Raw genomic sequence first — 12,759 nt, 5'->3', positions numbered from 1 at the left:
AAGTGTAGTGCTTTCTATCGGGCTGTCCCCTGAGAGATAATGCCAGTCTTGGGAGTACTCTATGCCTCTTTCTATCTTCTTGCACACGGTTAGATATATTTTTCTTTGTTTAACAAGTAGTGAGAAAAAAAAATCATTGCTCATCAAACAATGGGAATATCACAGAGATAGAGATCTCCTAAACCATATTATTTCGGGGGTCTTTTTTTGTACATATTTAGAGGGTACAAGTGCAGGCTTCTTATATGCATATATTGCATGGTGGTGAAGTCTGGGCTTTTACTGGACCCATCACCCATTATTTCGGGTATTTTGATGAAATCAGGAATGTTCAGGATGGTATTGTTTCAGGTATTTTGAACGCACAAAATCCAATGCCTCTAAACAAAGCACAAACACACTAACCCATTCAGGGTCATAAGTACAAATCTTTCTTGAAGAGCTTATTGTATGGTGGGACTTTTGAGTAAATGAAAAAAAGATAATGAGCATTCTCTTTGGAAGGACTTACAATTAGCTCTACTTGGAACACATTATGCAAAATACCAAGAATTCAAATTTTCCAGGTAGAAATGTCCAGCAGATGATTATAAATGCACGTCAGAGGCTGGTGACAAACACTGACAGGACCCACAGATGTAGGATCTCCGTGTAGGCGTGATTACAACACCAATAGAGGGCGCGAACTCCTGCAAAGAGAGAGAAGACAGGCTGAGGATATAACCCGAGGGCACCTACATTTCAGAGACAGATGAAAGAAGAGGATCCAGGGAAGGAGACTGAGAAGGAACAGAGAGAGCAGTGGTTATGAGAGAGAAGATAGTGTGATGACATGTGCTGGAGAGAGATCAAATAGGATGAGTGATAACTGAAAAGAAGACCTTAGTTGGGCAATTAGGAGGTCACTCTTGATGTCCTAAAGCAGGAATAGCAAATGTAGGGCACATATGACTACGTGCCTTCAGACCCCACCCTGCCGGGGTCTATGTACTCCTATGGATACATTACAAATTGATCATGGCCTGCTTCCCTGTTGAACCAAGGCACAGCCTCAGAATCTTTCTCAACACAGTACCGCAAGCAGCTACTACCAATCAATCCGAGTTGTCAAGAAGCTGAAATCTCTTTGCCATCTCTCTTCTAAAAAACAGTTCAAGGCCGGGCATGGTGGCTCATGCCTGTAATCCCAGCACTTTGGGAGGCCAAGGCAGGTGGATCACCTGAGGTCAGGAGTTCAAGACCAGCCTGGCCAACATGGTAAAACCCCGTCTCTGCTAAAAATACAAAAAATTTAGCTGGGTGTGGTGGTGCACGCCTGTAATCCCAGCTACTCAGGAGGCTGAGGCAGGAGAATCGCTTGAACCTGGGAGGCGGAGGTTGTAGTGAGCCAAGATCGCTCCGTTGCACTCCAGCATGGGTGACAGAGTAAGACTCCATCTCAAAAAAAAAAAAAAAAAAAAAGTTCATTGGAGGTGTGGGTTGCAGTGAGTTGAAGTGTCTGAGAAATGAGGTCAAGGGGTTGAAGAAAAGAGAAATTTTAAGAAGTTCAGAAGTGAAGGGATGGAGAGAGGGCAGTTGTTTGGAGTAGTGTAAGGATCAATTCTTATTAATCCTCCAGTAGAAGCAGTTTTCAAAGTCATCTTAGTACTTGTCCAGCAACAAGCCAGGTAAAGCAATATCCCTATACCCTTCCTTCTTCCATCCCCACCCTTGGCTTAAGGAAAATTTGATGTAAAAAGCCTTCGTGTGTAGGCTTGTTTCCAAAATATTCATTTGATTAACAGTGACATATGGTATAACCAGAGTTGGCTCTGCACACAGTATGAAGAAAGAATTCTCTCTAATCGTGGAAATTTGAGGATCAGCAGTGATGGGGCAAGGTATTAGTCTTGGCCAGGGCTCTTCCCTAAAACCCTTGAAACCATACCCTGAAGGAACATTCTGGCCTGCAGGGAGACCCCTGCCACCCTGCCCTTGTCTTTCCTGTCTCCACCTCCAGACCTCCTTCTTCCACTTCCCAATCTAAGCCCCTTCTCATTTTTATCTCTTCTACTCCTTTCTGTCGTCTCTGTCCTGTGCCTCTCTCTCCTACCACTTCAAGTTTCTCATTCCCTCCTCTTCTTTTCCATCTTTCTTAATAGTCATTTTCACTTGGAATCCTTCTCTTCTTGATCTCTCTGCCACTCTTTCTGGCTTCAGGGTTTTGGGATACAGGGTAAGCTCTTAAGAATTCACCCTCATTCGGTCTAAATGGACATTTGTAGAGAAATCCAATTTTACTACTGCCCATTACATTCAGAGCTCTCTTTCTTTGTACAGTTGATAAAGCACAAGAAAAAGAATGATAATATTCAGCATTTAATAATATTTACTGAGCATTTATAATAAGCCAAGCACACTGTTCTAAGTTGTTTACATGAATTCACTCATTTATTGTCACAACAATCCTAAAAGGTAGGTTCTGTGATTATTCCTATTTTACAAACAAGAATACCAAAGTACAGAACAGTTAAGTCACTTGCCTAAGGTCACACAGCTAGTAGATGGTTGTGTTAGTCCATCTGCATTGCTATAAAGGAATACCTGAGGCTGGGCAATCTATAAAGAAAAAAGACTTAATTGGCTCACGGTTTTGCAGGCTGTACAAGCATGACACCAACATCTTCTGGCGAGGCCTCAGGAAACTTTCAATCACGGTGGAAGGCAAAGGGGAGCCAGCATGTCACATGGCCAGAGAGGAAGCAAGAGAGAGACGGGGGAGGTTCCTGACTCTTTTAACAACAAATGTGACATGAACTCTCAGAGCAAGAATGCACTGATTACCATGGGGAGAGCACCAAGCCATTCATGAGGATCCACACCCATGACCCAAACACCTCCCACCAGGCCCCACCTCCAACATTGGGGATCACATTTCAGTGTGAAATCTGGAGAGGACACACATCCAAACTACATCAATGGTAGAGCAAAGATGTAGGGCTCATCCCATATGACTCCAGAAATCTCAGTCTTTAACTGCTATGCGTATTGCTTCATGACGTAGTGGAAGCCTATAAAATGGGAAGTTCAAAGTCATTGGTATAAGTTCACATCTCTTAACTGTATTACATAGTGTTAAGATTATGATCTTGGATAAGTCACCTAATTTGTCCAGTGCCCCCCACATGTGAGGGCATTTTATTGTACACTAACCAATACCACATACTTTAGCTTGGATTTATTCCTCTGCTTTTGCTATAATTATATCTTCCCTCTCTACTTGATTGTCATCTCCTCGAGAGCAGTCACCAGACCTTATTCTTCTTCTTTTTTTTTTTTGGTACTCAGCTTGCCCCCAGGGCCTAGAATGATGCTTAACACCTAGTACAATGCATGCACGTGCACACATGCAAACATATACATGCACACACACACTACTGTGGATTGACTAACATAAGAACCTTACTAATTAGATGACATGCAAAAGGGCTATATATATGTGTTCACAAAAGCCTCTAAGTACTTTAGCTAATGAAATAAGATGTTAATATTGAGCATATTCTTTGCTTAAATATAATTAGTGCTCAAGTTACAGTGAGCTATGATTGCATCACTGCACACCAGCCTGGGTGACAGAGTAAGATCTTGCCTCTAAACAATAATAATAATTATAATAATTAGTGCTCCAGTAAGATAACATTTCCCAGGTTTACCTGATTATTTTGCTTAATAAACTTTTTTATACTAAGAGGTAAAATACCATTAAAATATCTGAAAAATAAAACCATTTCCATGCCCTCTTCATTCACTCAATTCTTGGCACGACCATGCACTGGTGTATAAGCCTCACCACCAAGCAGTTCTTAAGTGCCAACTCTGTGTTCAGAGGTAAAATGAGTACCACGGGTAGGATACAGATGTAGTCTAGACAGGACACCAGGTTTCTATTCCAGCAACTAAGAATTCACTTTTTTTCCATCCCCATCTTCACCTCCACATGTAGCATCTTATCTTCAATAGCCCGTATCTCCCTGACCTTTTGGTTGTGCTCTGGACACTCCCAGTCCCCCATCCTCCTGCCTGCTCTCAAGCGCTTTTGATGTGCTGCTTCCTGCCAGTTCAATTCAACAACTAATGGAGTTATTATTTTTGTTTGTATTGTAAAGCCATGGCAATAAAATCTACTCCCAATAATATCACTGCAATTTTATGTCCTTAAAATGTACCATAAATGCCATATGTATTCACTGAATTTCCTGTAAACAGAAATGTTTTTCTGGGAAAAAAGAGGGCTTTTTTGTTTCCATCATGGTTGAGCCTAAGTTCTTTGATGGAGTAATTGGTGATATAGGAAAGATTGAGAAGCATCGTTCAAGACCGTGTTATGGTTCAAAGTGCTGGTGCCGTGTTATTCTGGTTATGATGAGTTCTTTTCAAACAGTGATTCAGGACAAGAAATGCTCTTCCTGACCAGAACCCACATTACTGTCACAGGCATGACTTCCCCAGCTAAAAACAGTAAAGCCTCAGGGGTCTGCAAGAGAGATTGGCATTGACCTTGGGCTTGCCCTGATAGAAGCAAGTATAATTTTTAGGAAAAAGTAGACTGTGAGTTAACAATAAAAAATGCGAGAGCTGCTTGGATTTTTATAGAAAGGGATTTGGACAGAAGCTCTTTCTTTCTTCTTCTTCCTTTTTTTTTTTTTTTTTTTTTTTGACGGAGTCTCGCTCTGTCACCCAGACTGGAATGCAGTGGTGCAATCTCGGCTCACTGCAACCTCCGCCTCCTGGGTTCAAGAGATTCTCCTGCCTCAGCCTCCCTAGGAGCTGGGATTACAGGCGTGTGGCATCACACCTGGCTAATTTTTGTATTTTTAGTAGAGACCGGGTTTCACCACATTGGGCAGGCTGGTCTTGAACTCCTGACCTCGTGATCCGCCCGCCTCACCCTCCTAAAGTGATGGGATTACAGGCGTGAGCCACCACGCTCAGACTTTTTTTTTTTTTTTTTTTTGAGACAGGGTCCCACTCTGTCACTCTGGCTAGAGTGCAGTGGTGCAATCTTGGCTCACTGCAACCTCTACCTCCTGGGTTCAAGGATTCTCATGCCTCAGCCTCCCAAGTAGCTGGAACTACAGGCATGCACCACTATGCCCAGTTAATTTTTGTATTTTTAGTAGAGATGGGAGTTCACCATGTTGGCCAGGCTGGTCTCGAACTCCTGGCCTCATGAGATCCACATGTCTCAGCCTCCCAAAGTGCTAGGATTACAGGAGAGAGCCACCACGCTCAGCCCCATTACAGTATCTCTTTCCCATCCGCTCCATCCCCACAGCAATCACTCTGGTTCAAGCCTTTTTTGTCCCCCACCTTGTACTATTGCAGGTGCCTCCACGTCAGTCACCCAGATTTGCATTTGCTGCTCTCAGTTCCCATAAGGCACAGCTCCAGTCCTGACTCTGCCTCATTGCCTGTCACATCGTGTCCTGTCTCCTCAACATGGGAATCAAGGCTTCCTGTGCTCTCTTTTTCCAATGTTAGCCCACTAACAGCGCTTGCTCTTCCCCAAACTTGTCCTGCATTCTCTTGCCTCCTCTAACTATCCCCGACACACGCTCCATCCCTGCCTGTCTAGAATCACCCCATCCCTCAAGAACCCAATTTGCCCTACTGGATGTGAATCTGTTCAGAATCCCAATCATTTTATTTCATTCATTCAGCAAACATGAATTGAGCAACTTTTATTTTCCAGGCCTTACGTTAGGAGCTGTGGATAATATAAAGATTAAAAAAAAAAAAAAAAAACAGTATTCTTCCCTTGTGGATCTCTGTCTAATGGGCCAGAAATACAGACATAACTAACTCGAAATACCTATTATGCTGCCCCTGACTCCCATCCTATAGATTCTTTTCCCTCAGCCCATAAACATATTTAATATCCTCCCATCTTAAAACACCCACCTACCCCAGCCCTACCCCTGTATCAAACTCCTGGAAAAAAAGAAAGAAAAAAAAAAGCAGTATACAGCAGGGGTCCCCAACCCCCCTGGGGCCACGGGGCTGGTGGCCTGTTAGGAACCGGGCCACACAGCAAGAGGTGAGCAGCAGGCAAGTGAGCATTACCATCTGAGCTCCACCTCCTGTCAGATCAGGGGCAGCATTAGATTCTCATAGGAGTGTGAACCCTATTGTGAACTGCATGTGCAAGGGATCTAGGTTGCGCACTCCTTATGAAAATCTAACTAATGCCTAATGATCTGAGGTGGAACAGTTTCATCCTGAAACCATTCCCACCTCCCTGGTCCGTGGAAAAATTATCTTCCACAAAACTGGTTCCTGATGCCAAAAAGGTTGGGGACTGCTGGTATACACTAGTCCCCTTCTTAACCGCCCTTTTCTTAGTTTCAGTTACCTGCTGTGTCAACTGTGGTCCAAAAATATTAAATGGAAAATTCCAGAAATAAACAATTCTCAAGTTTTAAATTGCATGCTGTTCCGAATAGCATGATAAAATCTCACACTGTCCTGCTCCCTCCCACCCAGGATGTGAATCATCCCTTTGTCCAGAGTATCCATGCCATCTATGCTACCCGCCATTAGTCACTTAGTAGCTGTCTTGATTATCAAACCAACTGTCACAGTATCACAGTGCTTGTGTTCAAGTTACCCTTCTTTTGCTTAATAATGGCCCCAAAGCACAAGAGTAGTGATGCAGGCAGTTCGGATATGCCAAAGAGAAACCATAAAGTACTTCCTTTAGTGAAAAGGTGAAAGTTCTCAACTTAAGGAAGGAAAAAAATCATATGCTGAGGTTACTAAGAGCTACGATAAGAACAAATCTATCCGTGAAATCCTGAAGAGCGGGGCATGGTGGCTCACACCTGTAATCCCAGCAATTTGGGAGGCTGAGGCGAGTGGATCACTTAAGGTCAGGAGTTGGAGACCAGGCGAGACCAGCCTGGCCAACATGGTGAAACTCTGTCTCTACTAAAAATACAAAAAAATTAGCCAGACGTGGTGGTGCGTGCCTGTAATCCCAGCTACTTGGGAGGCTGAGGCAGGAGAATCGCCTGAACCTGAGTGGTGGAGGTTGCAGTGATCCGAGATCATGCCACTGTACTGCAGCCTGGGCAAAAGAGCGAGACTCCGTCTGAAAAAAAAAAAAAGAAAGAAAGAAAAGAAATCTGTGCTCTGTGCTAGGTTTGCTTTCGCGCCTCAAACTGCAAAAGTTACAGCCACAGTAAAGGATAAATGCCTAGTTAAGAAGGAAAAGGCATTAAATCTGTGGGTGGAAGACAACAGAAACCTGTTCTGATTGACAGCAATCAGGCTCGGTACTATCTGTGGTTTTAGGCATCCGCTGGGAGTCTTAGAATCTATCCCACGGGAATAAGGTGGGGACTACTCTATTCCCGTCATCACTCTCATCTCTGCCTCCTCACTCCCATCAGGCCTCTGCCCACCCTCCACTGACTTTGCTGCAGCAAAGGTCTCTTTCCAATGGACAAATCAGAAGACACTTTTCAGCCTCCCTCTTTTTTACCCTCTCAGCAAGATTTCAAATTGTCGCCAGAACTCTTTCCACTCCCTGTGCCCACCTCTGAAGTATTGCTGTTCCTCATGATTCTTTCCTTGCCTCTCCCCTCTTCTTACTCTGTAGTAAGCTCCCCCCACCCCCAGCAACCATGGCAATCTTGTCCAATTCCTTGATTTTATGTTGCTGGTAACTCCTAAATCTATGACATGCATTGTGTCGTAGGCCCAACCTCTCTCCTAAACTAGGAGACCACTCTGTCATCAGCATCCTGACCCTCAACATGCTCCTAACTGAACTCCCCTCTCACACACGTACACCCTACCACCGAACCTTCTCCTCTGCTTATATCCTTCATCCCGTTCATATTCCTCCCACGCAGCCAGAAATCCTTGCCATTCCCCTTTTCCTTATTCCCCACATACAATTTACTGTTTAACCCTATTGATGCTATCTTTGAAGTTTTTCTATCTTTCTATTCCTTCCACCCTCTCCTGGTTCAAGCCCTATTACCATTCCACAGGGCTACAGCAGCAGCCTTCTAACTGGTGTCCCTACTTGCATTCCTCTCCTCAAATTCCAATAGCTTCTCCACGCTGTAGCTGCTGAGCCCTGTAAAATGCACAGCTGATCTCTTCATTCCCTCATTTAAAAGCTTGCAGAAGGCTGAGCATGGTGGCTCATGCCTCTAATCCCAGCACTCTGGGAGGCTGAGGCAGGAGAATCACTTGAACCCAGGAGGTGGAAGCTGCAGTGAGTCGAGATCACGACACTGCACTCCAGCCTGGGCGACAGAGTGAGACTCCATCCCCCCAAAAAAAAGCTTGCAGTATCTATCTCCCACAAGCTTCCACTCGCTTATCCCACAAATATCTACCACCTACTAAGTGCACACACTGTTTTGGGAACTGGCAATGCAGCAGGGAACAAAACAATGTCCTGCCTTCATGGACCTTCTAGTCGGGGATAAAGCCAAATGCCGTAGCAGGGCCCATCATGAAATGCATGCCTGCCTCCCCAGCCTTGTGTCCTTCTTCTCCTTGTCCCGTGCCCCCTAGTCACATCTACTTCACTTCAATACCTGAAATGTGCCCCTTATGTTTCATACTCTCTGCCTCCCTCCCATCCTCTATACCCACTTTGCAGACTCTACTTCACAGTCACTTTTTCTGGGTAGTGTATAGGCTACCATATCTAGTGCTGATCTTTGGAATGACCTGAGTTCAAATCTCCGCTCTACACATACCAGCTGCATGACTTCTGTCAAGTCATCCTACTGTCCTGTGCTTCAGATCCTCAGCTTCAAATGGCAACAATAATAGTACCTACTGTATGGGTTGGTTGTGATAATTAAGTTAGTCAATCTATTAAAAATGCTTAGACACTTCAGGTGCCTGACATATAATAAGCTTGTAATACGTGTAGTATTGTTAATATTATACCACTCATTACACTGCTCTATAATAATCCCTCCTATGAAACATGTCTTATTGTCTTTGTACCCCAATGACTAACCTAGCTGGGCACATAGTAGATACTTACTAAATGTTGAGGCAAGGATAAAAGGATTGGTAGATTCAGGTTCGTTGCTTGGTTTCCTCTAACCAAAAATAATTATGGAGGAATAACAGCAACCTTAGGGCTTCTTCTGAATATCTTTTTGACCAACTATCTAATTGTATGCTGCTTTCACTGTGTGAGCAAGACCTGGAGAGACATGAACAAGAAAAGAGCCTTGAGGTGGGCTGAACTGAACTCAAGCTTGGGCTGATCTGAACTCTTTCTTCATTGACTCTAGGGTTGAGAAGGGACCAACTACCCTAGAATAGCCACTACCTTTCACTTCCATCCCTCTGCCCTATCTCATACTTTCCATTTGCCCCCTTTTCAGTACCATGTTCCCCCTCAAAAGTGCATAAACTTAAGCCCAGAAAGCAAAAGAAGTGCTGAGGGGGAAAGGGGAAGGGGTGGAGAGAGGTTAGCACCTCCCTCTTTCCTTCACTGAGATCAAAGCCAGCATTTTCCCTTGAAGGTCAGCTGGCCTCTTTCATGCCCTGCTCCACCTGTCTGGGAATGGGATTGCTGCTTGCCCATTTCCTTTCCTCTTCGGGTCTGGAGGGGCCTCAAGCTATTTCTAGTTCCAGCCAAATCCCTCCCCTCCAACATCTCTTTTGCCTTACGTGATCATATTTCCTTTCCACCTCGCCAGTAAGTAACAAGTGGCAGGACCACAGGACAGAAAAATATGAGAGAAGTCAGTTTCTCCACAGGCTAGTCAGTTTCTCCTAGGCAAAGCTAATGGCTTAAGCAAGCGGGGAGGGACACTGAGGCTGCTGGGCTTGGTCTGGCAGGAAGAACAGACCTGTCTTTCTACATATCGGCCCTAAGCGCTTCACCTGACATCCTTCAGGGTGTGGATGAGGCTTGGTTAGGCAACGGCCTCTTGCCCCAGGAGAAGGGAATTCACATTTATTGAAGTCCTAGTATGTGCTGGGCCCTGTGCTAGGCCCTTTTATAGATATTATCTCATTGGCTCCTAACAGCCCAACCAGGTCAGCGTTTGTCATCATCAGGTGGAAATGATGAAACAGAGATTAAAAAGCTTACCTGATGACAGGTACACTAAAATCTCAGAATTCACCACTATATAATTCATCCATGTAACCAAAAACTACTTGTACCCCCAAAAGCTATTGACATTTAATTTTTTTTTTTAAATGAAGCTTACCTGAGACACACAAGCTAAATCCAGGCACCAAAATCTAGCTCCCCCGACTCTAAAGTCAGTGCCCTTTCGACTTCATCATGCTGCCCCGAGAGTCTAGAAAAACTGTTAATGCTATGAATTGATTCTTTGAATTATTTCACACAATTAGCTATATGGCTAGCTGAATCCTTGGTGAGTTAATTTAATTCAACATACATTTAAGGGAAACCTGTGATGACTTCAGTTGGACACTACAGGGTATGCAAACAGAACATGACGTAAGTTTCTACCTTTGCAGGCCAGCCAGCTGCCATGTAGAACTGGCTCACAACACAAGGACTTTCTTAAACAATCTGAGTCCCCTAACCTAAGAGTAGTGCAAATAAGCAGGACCTGTGAATAACATTTGATTGGCAAAGGTGGGGAGAACTTGAGGAACCCAGACTTTGCTATTATTACCTGCAGCCAGCCTGCTTCAGCAAAGAATGGGTTATGTATGACTGTGCCTACCATGTGGCTCAGTTAGTTAAAGCCAGGTGCTAATGAAACCAGGACAAGAGGATTAATCCCAGTAGAATTGAGTTCTGTCACATAGCAGCCAGTCTTGGTCCCAGCTGACCATCTTGCAACCATATGCTCTTGGTCAAAGAGGGAGCTAAAGTAGGAGAGTGAGGGTAAGTGCATAATAGGCACACATAAGTGAGGACGTGTTGTTCCAAACACTCAGCCCTAATCAAGCAGCTCATGACATGTGTCACTGACAGAGAATCAGCAGCGTCATCTTTGCACCTGGAGGCAGAACATTCCCTCCTCCTATACCTCAGCTAGGTACCCTGCCCCTGATTTTTATAGCACATTGATGCCAGGGCTTCAGGTCTCCAAGAGGAGCTTCTTCATTGCAGCTGCCTTTCTTCTGTTGCACTATCTAAGCCTGTCTTTCCATACCCATGAAATGAGTGTACCACTCTGGGGAAGAGGCTGCCTAAGGAGAGAGTGTGACACCTGTTTAAAGCTTTCTGTTCCACAGCCAAGCCCACAAGGTCCTCAAACTTGGACTGAGGGGCCCTCCTTGGCTAAAAATACAAGCCTCTCAAGTTCCTTCCACCATGATACAGGGGAAAGGGGGTAATGGTTCCGAATATGTCCCCCAGGTAACCTCTCTTGTCTGTTCCACATATGGGTTTGGTAAAGCCAATCTCTACTCAAAGCCTTTTCTATCTCTGGAACTCGGGGCTTCAGGTATCAGAGAGTAATAACTCCAGCAGGAAGGACCTAAGCCCCTCTCTCTTTCTAGATCAGTCCACACACACATATACACACACAAACGGCATTATAAGCATTGGCACAGTCTTGGGCATTTTTCTTTTAGTTAAATGTGTAGAGTTTTCTGTCATGGATATGCAAAACCATCTCCCAATCAAGTTACTTCCATAGAATCTACAAAGACACTGTTAGAATCCCTAGAGATTGTTCCACAACATCTCCCACGGTGCCAGATGTACATCCAGACTCTTAACAAGGATAATTTGGTGACAATGGCAATAACTCTGGATTATTTTTAAGAAACTCTTTGAATGGCATCAAAGTCATGATGTATATCAAGATCCTTTTTTCATGCCCTCTGTACCATTTTGTTTTCATGGAATTTGAATTTCCCTGGTTTACTTACCACCTAACAATATCACTATTGAAAGCACATAATGTTAAGGACCATATGCTCTCCCTCTGGAGAGTGTGCACAAATACTATTTCTGTTAAAAACTAAACAGAAATAGTAGCTTTGCATATTTCCCATTCAAAGACTTTTCCCAATTCAATGATTCCCTTTGTCGTGGAGTGTTTTTCCCCAAGTCAGCCCTACCAGAGAAGCTGAATCAGATATTGTGACTTCCCAGTGGTCACAAGGAGTCATCTACCAAGCTAGAAATAGAATCCACAAACATTTATTTTGATTCTTTGAATTAAAAAACAAATAAACTCTACTATAGAGAAAGAAAAATTAAAGTAGAGAAACTAGACTTCTTTGCCATTCCTGGGCCAGGGAATTCAAGGTAACCAAAACTAACAAGCAGCTGCCATGATCTGTGGGGACCAAGGAAATGAATAAGACACAGGTGCTGCCTGCCTTCAGGGAGCTGACAGTCCAGCGTGGGGCGATTGGGTCACTGCTGAAAAATCCCTACCCAATGCAGAATATGCCTGTGAACACCTAGAGGACCCCAGAGGAGGTCCCATCCATCTTTACAGTCCCTCTGCAACCAGCACAATGACCTGCATGTGATGTGCAGGCAAGCGCTGTGTATTTAAGGGCCCTGAAAGAAGTACCAACAGAATGCTCTTGGGGTTGGTGGAGAAGGAGGGACAGCTTTGTGAAGGAGGTGACATTTGAGCTGCGCCTGGAAGGATGGGGAGGTTTTTCACAGGCAGCAGGGACTGGGGGAGGGCCTTTGCAGGCCCCAGGAAAGAGCAATGGCAAAGATCCTGAGGAAAGAGAAAGCATGGTGTGATTTGGAAGAGCACCAAGCAGTCTAGTGTGGCC

The 12,759-nt window shown here is 44.4% G+C and overlaps 1 protein-coding gene across 11 annotated transcripts in view; it reads left to right on the top strand.

Annotated features, from left to right (window-relative positions):
* Positions 1–12,759, top strand: part of HDAC8 (histone deacetylase 8) — a 239,259-nt gene that overhangs the window by 203,878 nt on the left and 22,622 nt on the right. The window lies entirely within an intron of this gene.

The sequence above is a fragment of the Symphalangus syndactylus genome, chromosome X (assembly GCF_028878055.3).
Source record: "Symphalangus syndactylus isolate Jambi chromosome X, NHGRI_mSymSyn1-v2.1_pri, whole genome shotgun sequence".
In the NCBI taxonomy this organism is placed as follows: Eukaryota; Metazoa; Chordata; class Mammalia; order Primates; family Hylobatidae; genus Symphalangus; species Symphalangus syndactylus.
Note: the sequence above shows the minus strand (reverse complement) of the source record. Positions and strands in the feature narration are given on the sequence as shown.